This window comes from Rhea pennata, chromosome 8 (assembly GCF_028389875.1).
Source record: "Rhea pennata isolate bPtePen1 chromosome 8, bPtePen1.pri, whole genome shotgun sequence".
Classification (NCBI taxonomy): Eukaryota; Metazoa; Chordata; class Aves; order Rheiformes; family Rheidae; genus Rhea; species Rhea pennata.
In genome coordinates, this window is record NC_084670.1 from 6673420 (window position 1) to 6688002 (window position 14583).

Genomic DNA, 14583 nt, shown 5'->3' on the forward strand with positions numbered 1-14583 from the left:
AGCTGTTTTAGCAACAAATCTCTGACACTTGCTTAGCTTTTCAAATATCAACCTGAGCAATGTACAAGGGCTGCAGAGTCAGCTTGTGTCTGTGGATGATTCTCAAACTCTTTTATATTCAGTCATGTTGCAGGTATTTTTCCAGCAATTCATTTGTCTTATTGTCTCTCCCAATCTGATGGGCACTGGGTTTGTGTCCAGGGTGACTTGTCTACACAGAGATACACCATGCCATTCTTTGATAAACTAGTCATTTATTTTCAAGGTTAGTTATTAAGGGCATAGCAACACCTAGTTAGGATATTTTATTAATAGCTGGATGAGTCAAAGACTTAAGATTCAGACAGCTAGGGATGAATAATACTTTGCAGGGCATTTCCAGTAATTACAGCAATTTTCTCAGAATAACAGCTTCTTCTATGAAATGCATCTATAATTATTTATCTCATTAATTGGATAATCAGCATGACCATGTGAAAATGCATTTCAACATACAGATACAATTGTTAATGCCTTGTGTGTATTTTCATTAATTTTTCAGCCTTTGAAGTATTAATGTCTTAAGAATGTATCTATGTGGCAAAGATACTAGAATATTTTTCTGTCGCTGGCCCAGGACTGGTACAAATATCATTACAGATGCATCTAACTTCATGGTACTATTGATATCTTTCCTGCTATGTTTACATGATGAATTTCTTTTTCTCAATGCATCTTTTAAGGAAACTATTCTTTTGTGTGTGTGTGTGTGTATATATGTATGTATATATATATATATATATATAGATATATGTATATGTTCTGGCTTGTGCGGTTTTTCCCCTCCTTCAGTCTTTCTTCACCATACTAGCTTAATAATCAAGAACAAAATGAATCTGTATCTTGAAACAGGGTCTTGCTTTCCAGTAGATGAATGAGGTTTGGAAATTTTACATTAGTAACTGTCACTTGTTCAGTTCTTCCATGCGAACATGGTCCGTGATATTTTCAGTGACATGAGTGAGTCTTTCCTTTTTTTTTTTCCCTCTTTTTTTTTTTGATCTTTCTTGTAGATAGGTTTTGCCTTTTTCAAGCCTTTTCTTGGATCACAGGACTAGTCCAGCTCTTCTCCTAGGGCCTGACAAAAGGGATCCTAGGAATCGGATTGACAATGACTGGCTATTTCTGCCCTGTGCCAACTGAAGACCCTTCCTGGGATGATCTGGGATTACCCTGAATTTCCACAATGGGACATAGAAAGATTGCAAAAGAGAATCTGATTCTTTATTTTAAATTATAAATGAATTACCCCCTTTGAATATAAACAAGGAACCCATGAAGCTCGCTTTTGCTGTACTTTAGCTGAGGACCCAGCCATGGCTTGCGTACCAGGACAAACCGTTTTATTTATCCAGCACAGTAAAAAGGAGGTCAATATATATGGGGCTCTGCCATCATGAACATGGAGGGACATAGCTGCCCCAATGGAAGGGCACATGTATGCTACCAAAAAAGTAAAAGGCAGCGATATGTGAACTAATTTCTAATTAGACAAGTATAATATTATGAAGGCAAGTTACTGAGCAGAATAGTAATATAGAGAAATGGAGTTACTGAGCAGAATAGTAATATAGAGAAATGGCTTGTTTGGCCAGTTACTGCAGGTAAATCGGGAAGGAATGTGTGTAAACGCCTATGGTGAACAACTTCAAGCAGCTGTATTTCTCAAGCAAGATATGATAATCTATTGCAAGGATTTTACAAATAGCTGTATACACAAAATAATTTGCTGTGAACAGCAGTATAAGTGGAAAACCATGGCTACATAACACTAATCTGAGAAAAAACTTCTGCTAAAATTGCTGGAATCATTCTGCCTCAAGGTACAGAGAAAATGAGACTTCAGCATATGTGTATAATATACTGTTCCTTTAAGAGTGAACTGTCCTTTGCTTAAGGCTTCCTCTCTCAGAGGAGATGCACATGAAACAGACTATGTAAACTTCTAAAATAAATTACGAGAAATTAAGTTTGGGGAAGAGCCCTCTAATGATGTGGTCAGCTCTGTTTACCAGGTGGGTCCCTGAATGTGTTCCCTGTAGCCTCAAGAATCTGTATGCAAGAGGTCAGAATCATATTTTGTTCTAGTAACTTAACTAGAGCAAGCAATTTCAGCTCTTAGAATCAACAATGATTAGTTCTTAATTATAATCAATAATAAAGCCACAGAAACAGGAGTCTTTACTCAGCTTAATAAGCTGTTAGTTGGACAGCTGTGAACCAGCAGGCTAAGACCTTGTGCTTTATGCAATACCACATTCTGATCTGTTATTCATATAAGCAGCTCTAAGCCCATCTCACATCATCCGCATATCAGAACGGGTCTGTGGTTCTGCGTCCAGCTCCGCATTGCAAAGTTGTGCAGGCAGAGCTATGACAATGTGGTGGTGTTTAAAAAAAAAAAAAAAAAAAAAATATATATATATATATATATATATATATATATATATAAATTTGTTTGGTATATTCAGGATAGCAAAATTCCTGGTGAAAACACAGATATTCCACAAGAAGAATGATTTTAGCAGATTGCTTCATGTTGTTTAGAAAATTGTGTAATTTATATTAAAAAAAAAATCAAAAACCAAAACCCAGACCCTTCTTTGTGCGATGATATGCTGTGTTTATTGCAGCTGTACTTGCATAGTCTCTGCAGTAAAGATAAGGCTTGAGGCCGTAGATGTTAAAGTAAAATGATCCTAGTTTGCAGTACTCTTTTTCTGTGTAGCAGCTTTTTGTATGTATTTTCTGCATACTACCTGCCACAAGGGAAAATATTTTAGAAGAATGGTTTGCTGGGCCAAGGTGGAAGGTAATGCTGTAAGACACCGAGAGAAGCTTAAGTAATTATGGATTTCATACATCTTGAGTTATTCAGAAGTTCTTCTTAATGGACCTTCTTTTAACTCTGGATTTTCTCTGCTTCATAAGAAATAAGGTATATGCAGACTCCCTCCTAAGCAATCTGCACTGGATTTAAATAATTACTCTGGGTTATAAAACTATTCGTATAGCTTCTTCAGTACTTCTGATCTCATCCTGCCCTGTCACGTAGCAATGAATGGCCAGGACTCCATGGTCAGATTGGACAGTATCTAATAGCCACTTAATTCAGAGCAAAATTCAGATTACTGCGCTATTTAAAGAGTCCTCAAACTTACAATGTGCTGTGCAAACAATTACAGCACCAGCAACATTTCTGTGCAGAAATTTAGTCTAGATTAAAATCATAATTCTTGTACCATTTTTATTTTTTCCTACACTTTCAGAGAAGCTCCTACTTGCTTTCAGAGAACCTAAAATTCCAGTGGCTTGATTAACTCTGCTACAAGTGTGAAATGGTTACAATAAACACAAGAGTCACCAATCCTATTGCAAGAGCTATAACGTGGTACTTTGCTTACAGAAACATTCTTCCAGATGTGGAAGAAGATAGCCCACCTATACAAAAATGCTAGTGCATAAATAGAAACAGGCTGTTTAGCAGCACGTGACAGCAACACCAGTAACGGCCAGAAGGCACCTTCACAAATGACTACCGGGTTGATGATTTTTGACCAGAACGACCTGTAAGCCAAAGGGCTGGGTTGCAAAGAAGTGGCAGTAGACAGGGGCTTATGGATAGCCCTCTGAAGACAAGGAGAAGAGCAAATAACTTATTCAGGGTTATCTTTAGTTCTGGATTAAATGTGTGCATTAGTAATTAGCATCTGATGTATCGTGGCCTGTGTGAAGACAGAAGCGCAATCAAGATATTGCTTATTAGCAAACCCGATGAACTTCCAGTGTATGTTGTTCAGTTATTATGAAGACTATGGCTTGAAATGGCAGCTGTTGGAATATTCCAAAGAACTTGCTGGGAAGGAAAAAGACAACAAGGAATGAAAGGAAAAGAAGCAAGAGCATTTCATAGTACTCTGCACATTGCTATGTGCTAGGTGAACATAGTGACATAGAACTTGTATCTCGGTTAACATTTTACAGTCTAAAATTTGTGTTCAGAGCTTTCAGGTTGGGATTGTATTTGTGACATCTGTCAGATCGCTGAGTCAGCAGTACTATGTTTCTTGTCACAACTGTGAGCAAAAATAATTTGCCGGAAAAAATTTAAGGTAGAAAGTAGAAGTTGCCTTGACTAAGAAAAAGCCCATGGCCTGATTCATGCTTAGTTAGGCCAAGTGTGAGTCTCACCCTAGATGTTCTGAATCATAATTTTGTATGATACCAGTCTGGCAGGAGTTACCTCCCTGGGAGGTAAAGGTTAGCAGCTGGCTTTGTGAAAAAAATTTAAGTCAGATATTGGTGCCTTATTGTGAATAAAGCATAAACCAGGGCTGGGGTAAGTTTTGATGAACCATTTCTTTTGAGCAGGGAGTTGCCCAGGTACTTCCAGAGGTCTCCTCCCACCTCGGTAATTCTGTCTTCATAACAGTATTTTCTTCACCTTATTTTTGTAAGAGAAGCTTTGCTTAAAGAAATATAGATCATCATCTTTATCTGGCATCATGGAAAGAGTATTATTTTCTAATCTCATGGATGTTTTGAATTTATCATTGAAGCTCATCAGTCTCTTTCTGTCCTCTCTCTAATTGTGTAACAAATGGTAACTGAGAATGTTAGAGGGATTTTCGATCCCTATATTAATATCAATTAGATTATTTTCTAGGAAGTAGAAAGAACAATTAACACATTGGAGGGGGATCCGATGATGAAGGTGCTTGACTAACTCTGTGGAAACCCAAGTTTGTCTCTGATCTCCAGTGGAGCTTGTTTGAACGCAGAGGGGTTCGCAGCCAGGTGCCAAAGCACTCGGACGGCTGTGGCTCCGAGCACGCCCCTGCCATGGCGGGATGCTGGGCTCCCATGGTGTATCCCCAAGGGTTCAAGGCGAATGCGAGGGTGTCGTGCACTGTGGGCAAAGCCTATGTGTTCCCGTTTTCTGTCTTCAAAATCCTTGTCTTAAAAGTGATATTAACAATAAATGCTTGAAAGACTATGACATTAGGGTCATATAAATATGTAAAAGCCTATTGCAAAGACTCATGACTCTGACTTTAATGAGGCTCTGAGCCAATGTTGGGTTTAATGGAAGTACCTTTGTGGGACCATCCTTCTCTCCATCTCACTGCACGGGTGCGTGGCTGGAATTCTTTCATTCTTAATTGAGGTGAAATTTAGTTTTAACAGATTAATTTGCAATGTTGATATTTATCAGAATAAAGGTATACACATATATGGGCACTGAATTAGAAAAAGAGCTCCAAGCCTATGAGAATAGCAATAATTAATATGTACAGTTTTGTAAAGCCCACAATGGCCAATAAGTTTCCAAAAATAGACAAGATTGAGGAGAAAATAAAAAACACTGAGCATTGTAATCAGAGAGATGAAAGTAAGTGTCTTGACTTCAACTGATCTCTTGACTCTTGGCTCTTAAGATGCTAATTAGAGCTTGGTGATTATTGCATGCTGAATAATACATTTGCTGATTTATTATTTTTAGGCAATTTATTTGTTGAATAACTATCTTGTGTTATTCAGTCAACACTAATGTTAGTTATACTCCTCCTTTTCAGGGGAAGTCTGTATGTCTGTACTAATGCTTGTCCTTTTTATAGTCCGTGGAGGCAGAGGTAGATCAGTTAGTCAGGACAGGTGAACATGATCCCATTTGGGAGCTAATTTCACTTAATGCAGTTGTAGTAAAGAATTTATGCTTGAATCTAGGTTAAAGCACCCTAAAATCCCTAGCCTGTGCAGTTCATTTGGGCTACTTTCTCCAATTAGACAGTAGTCAGGAATATATTCTTGCATTTACCCTCCAGGCTATAATCTTTCCCTGTAACCTCAGTACATGCAATAGCCTAAATAGAAGGGCTGCAGGCAGTTTTTCCTAGACTCATTAATGCCTTTCCTAAGCACTAGAAAATGGCTGTGACCAATCTTAATGACTAACTCACTGCTTTACTGATATGGCGTATAGTATAAGGAAGGACTCGGCAGAAAGCTTCTTGGAAATGCCTCTGAAGATGCCGAAATAATTTAGTTGCAGCAGCTTCTGGATGGTCACGAGTCCCTGGATATTTGCAATCACACAGACAAAAGTAAGAAAAGGTACATAGTCACCAGGGCTGTTGTGCCCAACAGAAACTGCGGATTAGAGCTTCCATTTTTTATAAAATGTTCTTTGCCATCCTCCCACAGGAAACTAGAACAAAAAAGAGGAAATTTGTGAAATGGCTCCTTTCTTTCTCATGTTCAGGAATATGACAAATGGGAAGATAACAACAGGATTTGTACTAAAAATTAAAGTTAGAGTGGACCTACACATGGATTCACTATGTATCCATTACGAGAATCCGCCCTGAACTGCGGCCGGACCAGCCACGTGGGTCGCAGCCCTTCTGCCTCATAGACGCCCGGGCCAGACGAGCTCCCAGTGAGGTCCAGGTGGGAATCGGCCACCCCACATCGATGCGGACAACAACTGGAGAGCCAGTTAAATGGGGAATGGAGGACTGACTGGTTGGGAGGGGAATAGGTAGGAGTAGATATAGTCGTTACATTTGAATTTTTAGAACTTTTCATTTTTAAAGAATTTAACTTTTAAGCACTGTTTTTAGTTTTGGAAGTTTTTTTGAAATTTGGAAAACATTAATCAAAATAGTACTTTATAAGAATGAGCTATAGTAAATTATTTAATGGAATGAGACTTAGTAATTTCTTGCAGTGTTACAGGTCAAGTTTCTTTTAAGATACTGCCTTTCCTTTTCGTGTTATGTTGGCAGACAAGGTTCAGCTGCAGTTCAGAAGATTTGTAAGTAAGTTTGCAGCACTCACGGAAGAGGTAAAATTCAATTTTATTAACAAGTCCATCATCCAGCCATACTCATGCGTGTACAAGGGGCAGCAGAGCTATTTGGGGTATAATGGAAGCACCTTTTATACGGCTAAGTTTAAACTAAGTAAAATGTCCTTCGACTAATAATTACGCCAACTGACGGCAAAGGAGTAATACTTACCAAGAGCGTTAGAGCTGTTACTTGTCTCCAAGAGCTGCTTCTTAGGAAAGCTCTGAGTTCATATGTTGGATGCATCTCCGTTCTGGCACCTTTTCATATTTGCCTCTTTCCTCCTATACAATTTAACCCTACTGCAACTCTGTTCCTGTAAGGGGTATGCAGACCTGTCCCCCATAACACAGGATTGGTGTGTGAGACAGGGAAGCAGTGAGGGTGAACTGAATGGATGTGACATCTCTATTTCTACTTCTGCATTATGCCTCTTATTTTCCTCGAGGAATGAGACAAATGGGGCTTTGTTTCCGAGCTAGTGAGTATAAAGTTGAAGTAATTGCATCTGCAAATATGTGGTCATGGTTTATATGGTTGAAACAAATGACATTGCGTCTCAGTGTTCAGTGATGTAGAAAACACAGAGAGAGGAACATCCTTTTTTCTTTTCCCTGATTAACCAACATGTTGCATCTTCCTTTTTTGAGCACTGCCTTATGTGATGATAGGCAGCTGCATGTTCATCGGGGGTAGAATCAGCAACTAAACACCTGTGACAGACATTTCCGAGGGGTTTTAATGGTACTGTGCCAACATTAAGCGTAGTCTGATTTCTTCTTCGCTTTGTGAAACCCAGAGTACTCAGCACAAGGAGAAGCATTTAAATTTGTTATGCTTTAACAAACAAACAACGTTTGTAAAAGGCCCAAAACAAGTCTGCTGCTAAAGATGTTTTACATATAGGTTACTGTGTGAAAAACTAGTTGTTGATCTAGTAGGATCAACCTGCCAGAGGGCAAGAGCTGCCTGCCGTAATAACGGGCTGGACTGATCACATCTGTGCTCTATGATGGGATAGCATCTTCCTACTGCCACAATTCTCAAATTAGCTTATTTATCTTAGTCCCTAGAGTCTCCACTGGAGGTACTTCAGGACTTCAGAACAAAGTGAAAGCTCTGGCCTGTCCCAAAGAGTGCACTGCCTGATATTATTGAATTGCCAAGCTTTTCCTGTAGACAGGTCTGCTTGAGGAGGGGGAGGAGGCTTTTGAGGGAGAACTGCTGAATTTCTGTCCTGAGGCAGAAAAGAGTGAGGGAAAAAAAAAAAAAAAAAGGACAAACTGTAAGATAGGTGAGATAGGTGAGAGGGTGAGGGACCAGAGGGAGGAACAGAGAAGTCTGCACAGCTATGTAACAGTTACTTAAATGACTGAATAGCAAGTCTGCCTGGGGGGAATGGGTTTAACAGCTCATAGGAAGAGAGGAAAGGAAATAGGTGTGTTTCTCTTTCTCAGCCCAGTTCTGAAAATCCAGTTGTTTTTCCTCCTGCTTTCCATCAGTCTGCTTTGCAGACCAGGCAATGCATGTAAGTGTGTTGGGGAGAATCTTGTGTTTGCCTCTGATTTTTTCCATGCAGCAGTTCCTCCCACCTGGCCATCTGAGTCAATACAGTTTTTCTTATGCTAAACTACATTGATTTAGTTTCAGCTGAAGCAATGTCTCTGTTTTTCCTCAATCTTGGATTTTGGCAGAGGAAATAGAGCTACTGTAAGTTTATTCAGCCGCTTAATATGCGTGCTCAGTTGCTGAGACGATGAGGAGGAGAATCATGCACAGATACTCCCTTCCTTTTTCAGACTGTTATCATTTGGCATGCCATACAGCACATACATTTTTTATTAGATCTTACTAATGAAGCTCATCTTAGTCTTGCACGTGGTCTATAAAGAACTATAATCTCAAGAAATCATGCTGTTTTTCCCATCACTGTTGTAGCATCATCTAGTGTATTATAGATGCTGCCATTAACCATGATCTGTTAGCTTAAGAACTACATAACTGTTGAACTCGGTGTGATTCAATGAAAGTTGGGCTGAATTGTGTTTATTTTTTTGGACACAAATTCACCAATAATTCTTGAATCTTATATAGTATGTGGTGTGTTCATTTTAATGACTATTCCCGCTAGAGTCCAGTACTCAACAGAGAGGATTTCTGAATCTTAGGAAACGTTGAGGTACAGTCTTAAGTTTATCTTCTTAGAAGGCAGCTCTTCTCTTCCATGCTTTCAGGAAAATACTTACTGATTGCTAATAATTATTTACTATTGTAAATTAAAGACTGTGTCCTAGTTTCAGAATATAAGCAGAATTTTTCTGGAGAATAATAGGGAAAAGCATCTCAGTGTGGGCACACAGTCTGCTTCTATGGCTGCATGGTTAAAAAGGATGCATTGAGTTATCCCTTCACATTCTGTAGCAGGTACACGGTCATGATGTACTGGAAAACAGATAAATGCACAGACAGGAATCGTTGCAGTGGATTTTCATTCCTCCTGTCTTTTGTCAGTCCTTTTCCTAGTCTTTTTTCTGGAGACAGTTGGAGAGAGTGCAGCTTGGGAACGCTGAGCACTTTGTGGTAATTTTGCACTCAATAATGATTAAAAATTTTTTCATTTACTGATTTCTAAGAAGTCCGTTCCAGTTCAGCTGACGGCAAGTTATTTTTCCAGCTGCATCTAAATGATTGTTTTCACATATAGCACCATGATTAATGATTTCAGAACAACAAGAAAAAAATACAGTTTTCATAGGCATGTTTATAAACTTTATGAATTTGGCAACTTCCTGAAAATAAGCTAGTCTCATCTATTTTTGTGCTGGTTTCTTTCTTCTCTTTCTTGCTTTACCTGAACTCTGTAAAAGGCTTCTGGATGAGCACATGTGTTTTAGTAGCCAGTGTCCTCATTTATTCTGCTCATTTTATGTAGTTGAAAGCAAGTAGTCCAGAATTATACCTATTCGAATGAAAAGAGAATTTAGCTCTATGATACAAATACAAAGTAATCCCATTGAACTCAAGCTGTATAGTAATCATTACTCCAGCATTATGGCCACAGAAAATCTGAGTATATCACCACTTCTCAGTTGTTAAAATTAGATGTGTTTATTTTACCCCCAGCAAACTTGAAGTGCCATCAAATTGTAAATTGAACAAAATTCGAAAAATGTGAGATCATGAACTATTCAGCCTTGGCAGTCTGTGTTCAGACATTTATCCCAGATTTTTTTAATGCTTCTTGCACTTGTATGAAACAAACAGCACCTTTTAAAGCAGGTGAAAACAGTGTCATGAATTGAGATACCAGAGTTTAGTCCTTTTGCATACTTGGCTTTCTCCTACCAGTGTTGTGTGCTGTGCTTGAGCTTGTATTTTCGCCTGGGGAGGAGTGCTACAGTAAGCACATGTGAGCACACACACATATATCCCTAGGACTACTGGATTAGTAGGAGATATGCATGTGCCTAACAACAAAAGCTACTAAGAGCATTCTATTAATGAATTGCTGTTGTTTATGCTTCAAGTTTGTGGAAGTAAGTGTGTCTCATAAAAGACTGTGCCTAAAACGGGGAGCCATCTTGCCGTGGACTCTTTTGCTGAAGGCAATCTGGTATAAATGGATGCAAGTCCAGAGCCAGCGTAAGCATTTTCAGCTCTACTGAGTTTAATCTTCCAAAGGAGAGGACACTGTGTGGCCTTCTGTGGAGCATGTTTCTTTGTGATGTCCCAAAAGCTGATTTCAAATGTGCTTTAGCAGGTTCCTACCAGAGCTGCTAACTTCTGTCATGGCATCTTGTCCACTGGCCTCTCTGAGTTTCGTTTCCAGGACTATTTTATCCTTTTCTGAAGCTAATCTGTGCTCCCAACAGCATAATTATTAACCGTAGTATTTTGAGAGTAGTGTGATATTTAACTTATCAGATGGTTACTATTAACATACTTGCCTAACTTGCTTTTGTGTTGAAGTGTGTGTGTTAGCAGGTGCACTAACATCTAAAGCGTTCTGGCAGGCTGCAGGGTCGGTCTCGCTTCTCAGACACCACCCTTCCGTTTGAAGGTTGTCCTCCCCTGCAGACAGACTGACTCAGTTGGCAGAACCACTTCCTTAGACACCACATGTAAAGGAGTTGTGGCTGACAATTTGTCTTCAAAGTGCCCTGTTTTCTTTAGGAAGGTTTGTTATTAATAGATCCATTTAGCAGATAGTGAATCTTTTTATTTCCAGTTACCAGCCTGTAAAAATGACTCATACTTCACCATAGCAATAGGCATCATTACCTTGTAAAGACCTTTCACTTGCTTCTTTCTGTAATGTGCTCATTGTCATTGCAGCCATTAATCGGCATAAACTGCATGTTGTTTATCTCCATCACTTTTGCAAGCGGGTGATGAACACTGTCAGTCCCACAAAGCTTGAGATGAATGGCTTTCCTTGGAAAACCAAAGTCAGGGCAGGCAACAACAATGACAATTAGAGGAAAAAGAGGTTTGAGAGGACGACTAAAAATGAGTGTAAATTTGAATCTTATGGATTCAAAAATAAGATTAAAATCTCTCATTAAACTACTGGTAGCAGCACTTTGATTTCTCTGAAGTTGGTGGGAAATTTTCCTGTCTTCTATGGGAGAAGATTTTAAACTCCATATGAGCATGAGCGCAGATTTCTTAGCAGGTCATGTCTCAGCAGATACAGAGAGAGTCTGTTGAGTTGGATAAGCCCATTAAGCTGAATACAATATGAGCCTGCGGAGCACTCAGTTGATGAGATACATGTGACAGTTGACTTCGTGCGTTAGCACCCAAACCTCTAACCCAGATCTGTGATATCGTGCAAACAAAAACAATGTGACCAATCTTGTGGACCTCTTCCATTTCCCCAGAGCCGTACTGAGGCTGTTTCTTTGAAACCTGCAGCTACAAGAGGATATAAAATCCAATGAGAAGAGTGCTCTATGTCCACGTATGCAGCTATGTTCAGTGTGTGTTTGGAAAGAAATTGGAAATGATCAAATTGCAACGACAGACTGTGCAAATTATTTCAGTGGGTCACTTTAGGAGGAATGGCCTTATTTTTATTGTAATACTAGCAGCTCAAAGTGTTTAATGCTGGTGTGGAGTGGCTGGGAAGAGACACCAGAACCTACATGCTCTGCTGGGGCTCATTGTGCTGAAGCAGCTTTTCAGACTGAAGCCCCTCAGAGCTGCTAAGGAAGAGCTGCCTGTCTTGCGGCTTCCAGCGTGAAGTGCGGTGCAGGAAAGAGGGGAAGTGCAGAACAGAAATCCTTCACTGTGGTTACTGTGAATGCTCAGAGATCCTTCTCTAGCCCCAGAGGGGGGGAAAGCTGCTTTCGTGTTTATTTGCAGGACTGAATCATGTGAACAACTCGCTAAAACTGGAAATCCTAGGATTCAGATAAGCTTTTTCCATAAGTTTCTTATCTCCCAGAGCCTCTAGCAGCCATTTCACCCGTTGCACTGCTGAAGCGCATGTGAGTGCCAAGCGCTGAATGAAAGCAGGTAGCACATTTTCCTGACTGCAACTGCTAACTTATGTCACAAGTTCATTGGATGTGACGGGAATCATGCAGACTGGGCTACTGGCAGCAGCAAAAGAAGTTTTGGGGGCATACTGTGTTACAAAAGAAAGCACTGGTGTCCACACACATTAAAATTAATTCGCTTTTAAGGTGATATTATGTTATTGTATTATTGTGAAGAACAGGTCTTCTTGCAGACATTCTGCGAAAAACAGAACTAGGATGATAACATAACAATTTACAGAGGGTTTTCATAGCAAAGAAAATGCAGTTCTGAGGGTGAGTGTGCACAAGTGCTGTCACTTGAATGACTGCAATCATAAGTCCAACACCACAAGTTGGCTATTATATGTCTAGTAATGTGTCTAATGATAATTAAATACAGAGCATTCAGCTTTTTCTGACCTGTTTTGCTCTACTTCTAAAACTGCTATTGGCTTAAAAAGAAAACCCAAAACTAGTTGTCAGGCAAATTCAGAACTTTTTTTTTCCCCTAAAAAGTTTATGTAAATTTAAATGGAAAATGCCACTGTTGTCCTATTTCTAGTTTTATTTCTTCAAGGCATGTTCTTTGGGTTGTGGGATCTCTGACTTTACGTTATATATATGACAAAGCAGAGGAGTGAAATCTCTACAAAACTTTGTGCAAAAAGCTGGCAGGAATACTGAGGGAAAGAAACGTTATGGATAGACTGCCTTTCTTACTGCCTCCTTTCCCGCTGTGTTTGCTTAGGCTCTTCCCTTGCTCCTTAAGGCACATCTTCATCTTGCGTGTTATTGCTCATGTTACAAAGCTCCACGCTGTGTACTGTATTTGGGCGGCTCTTACGGCATGAATCCAGTGACCTGGAGAGAAAGGGATTTTGTTTCTTGGTGCAGGAGCTCTTCTGTCTTCCTTTGGCACTGATCAAAAACATGTGATTGATCATGTTAATGTTTTCGATCTTCTCTGCATAGGTCAGAGGCGGGCACGTGCAGTCAGCGCCTAGGTGGTGGCTTTCCTGCTTAGCGCCGATGCTATTAACACAGCTTTGGTGAGAGGTTCAGCCCTCTGTCCTGTTGTTTGAGGTTTTTAATTTCCAACTAAATGCCCCTTTCAAGTAAATTTCGTGTCTCAGTAGAATAGCACTGTGATTTCAGATGTGGCTTCTGGAGCGGGGCTCGGCATGACTGAACTGTTTCCTGATCTCGGACTGTCTATACCCTGATCCACTCCCCAAAATAAACAGTGTGGTAATTCCAGATTCAGATGTCCTCGGTTGGCCGTAGGTTCCTCAGTCTACCTCCAGCAGCTGATAGCCCAAAGGGACCTTTGTGGGGCTGAAACGAGGCAATGGTCATACTGAGGGAGAAGGAAGGAGGAAAGAAGGGGGGGGGGGGGAGAAAATCTTCTATGGGCAAGTACAGTTCCAAGATGACAGAGTGAAAAAAAAAATCCCCCTTATTCCTGGCTTACTGGCCTGAAGTTAAAGGCAGAATGGCCAGTGTGCAAACCACCCGCTCGAGCATCTGGCAAGCAGAGGCGTCAGCTTCCCTCACTGACCGCTCCAGGCAGGTATGCCACGCGGCAGGGCTTACTCAACCCCACCTGGGTCAGGTGGCTGCAGCAGATGAAGCAATTTCCACCTTAGAAAGACGGACTCTCATCAGAGCACCCTGAAGCAGGAAAAAGAAACAAAGGTTGGAAACACTTTTCTTTCTTATTCTGGTTGTTCTGAGGGCTCGATTCATGCCCGCTGCTTTCCCCTCCTCCCTGGCAACTTGAAGCTCTGTACCTTTTTGAAGTGCCCCACAATCTTCCTGCATCTCAGATATCTTTTTCTTCCCCCCTCCCCTTACTCCTTAAGTATTTTTCTTGCAATTTTGTTTTCCCCTCTCTTACTCTTTAAGTAGTGTTTTTGCAATGTTGTTAAACAAAGTGTTTTATAACTAAAATGTCTCACTCACAATAAAGAAAAAGCAAGTAAACATTTTGCAAGAAGCTTGTCATAGTCTGGCCACCTCTGCTCCATCCAGGACTTCAGGACTTGCGTTTTCTTTGTGTTCTTATCCCCTGAGCTCATTTGCACTTACAAATGGTTTCTTGCTGTCAGCATCCTTCTCTTTCTCCTCTCTTTCCTGTGGTTATTTCTGCCAGCATTCTTGCCTGCCAC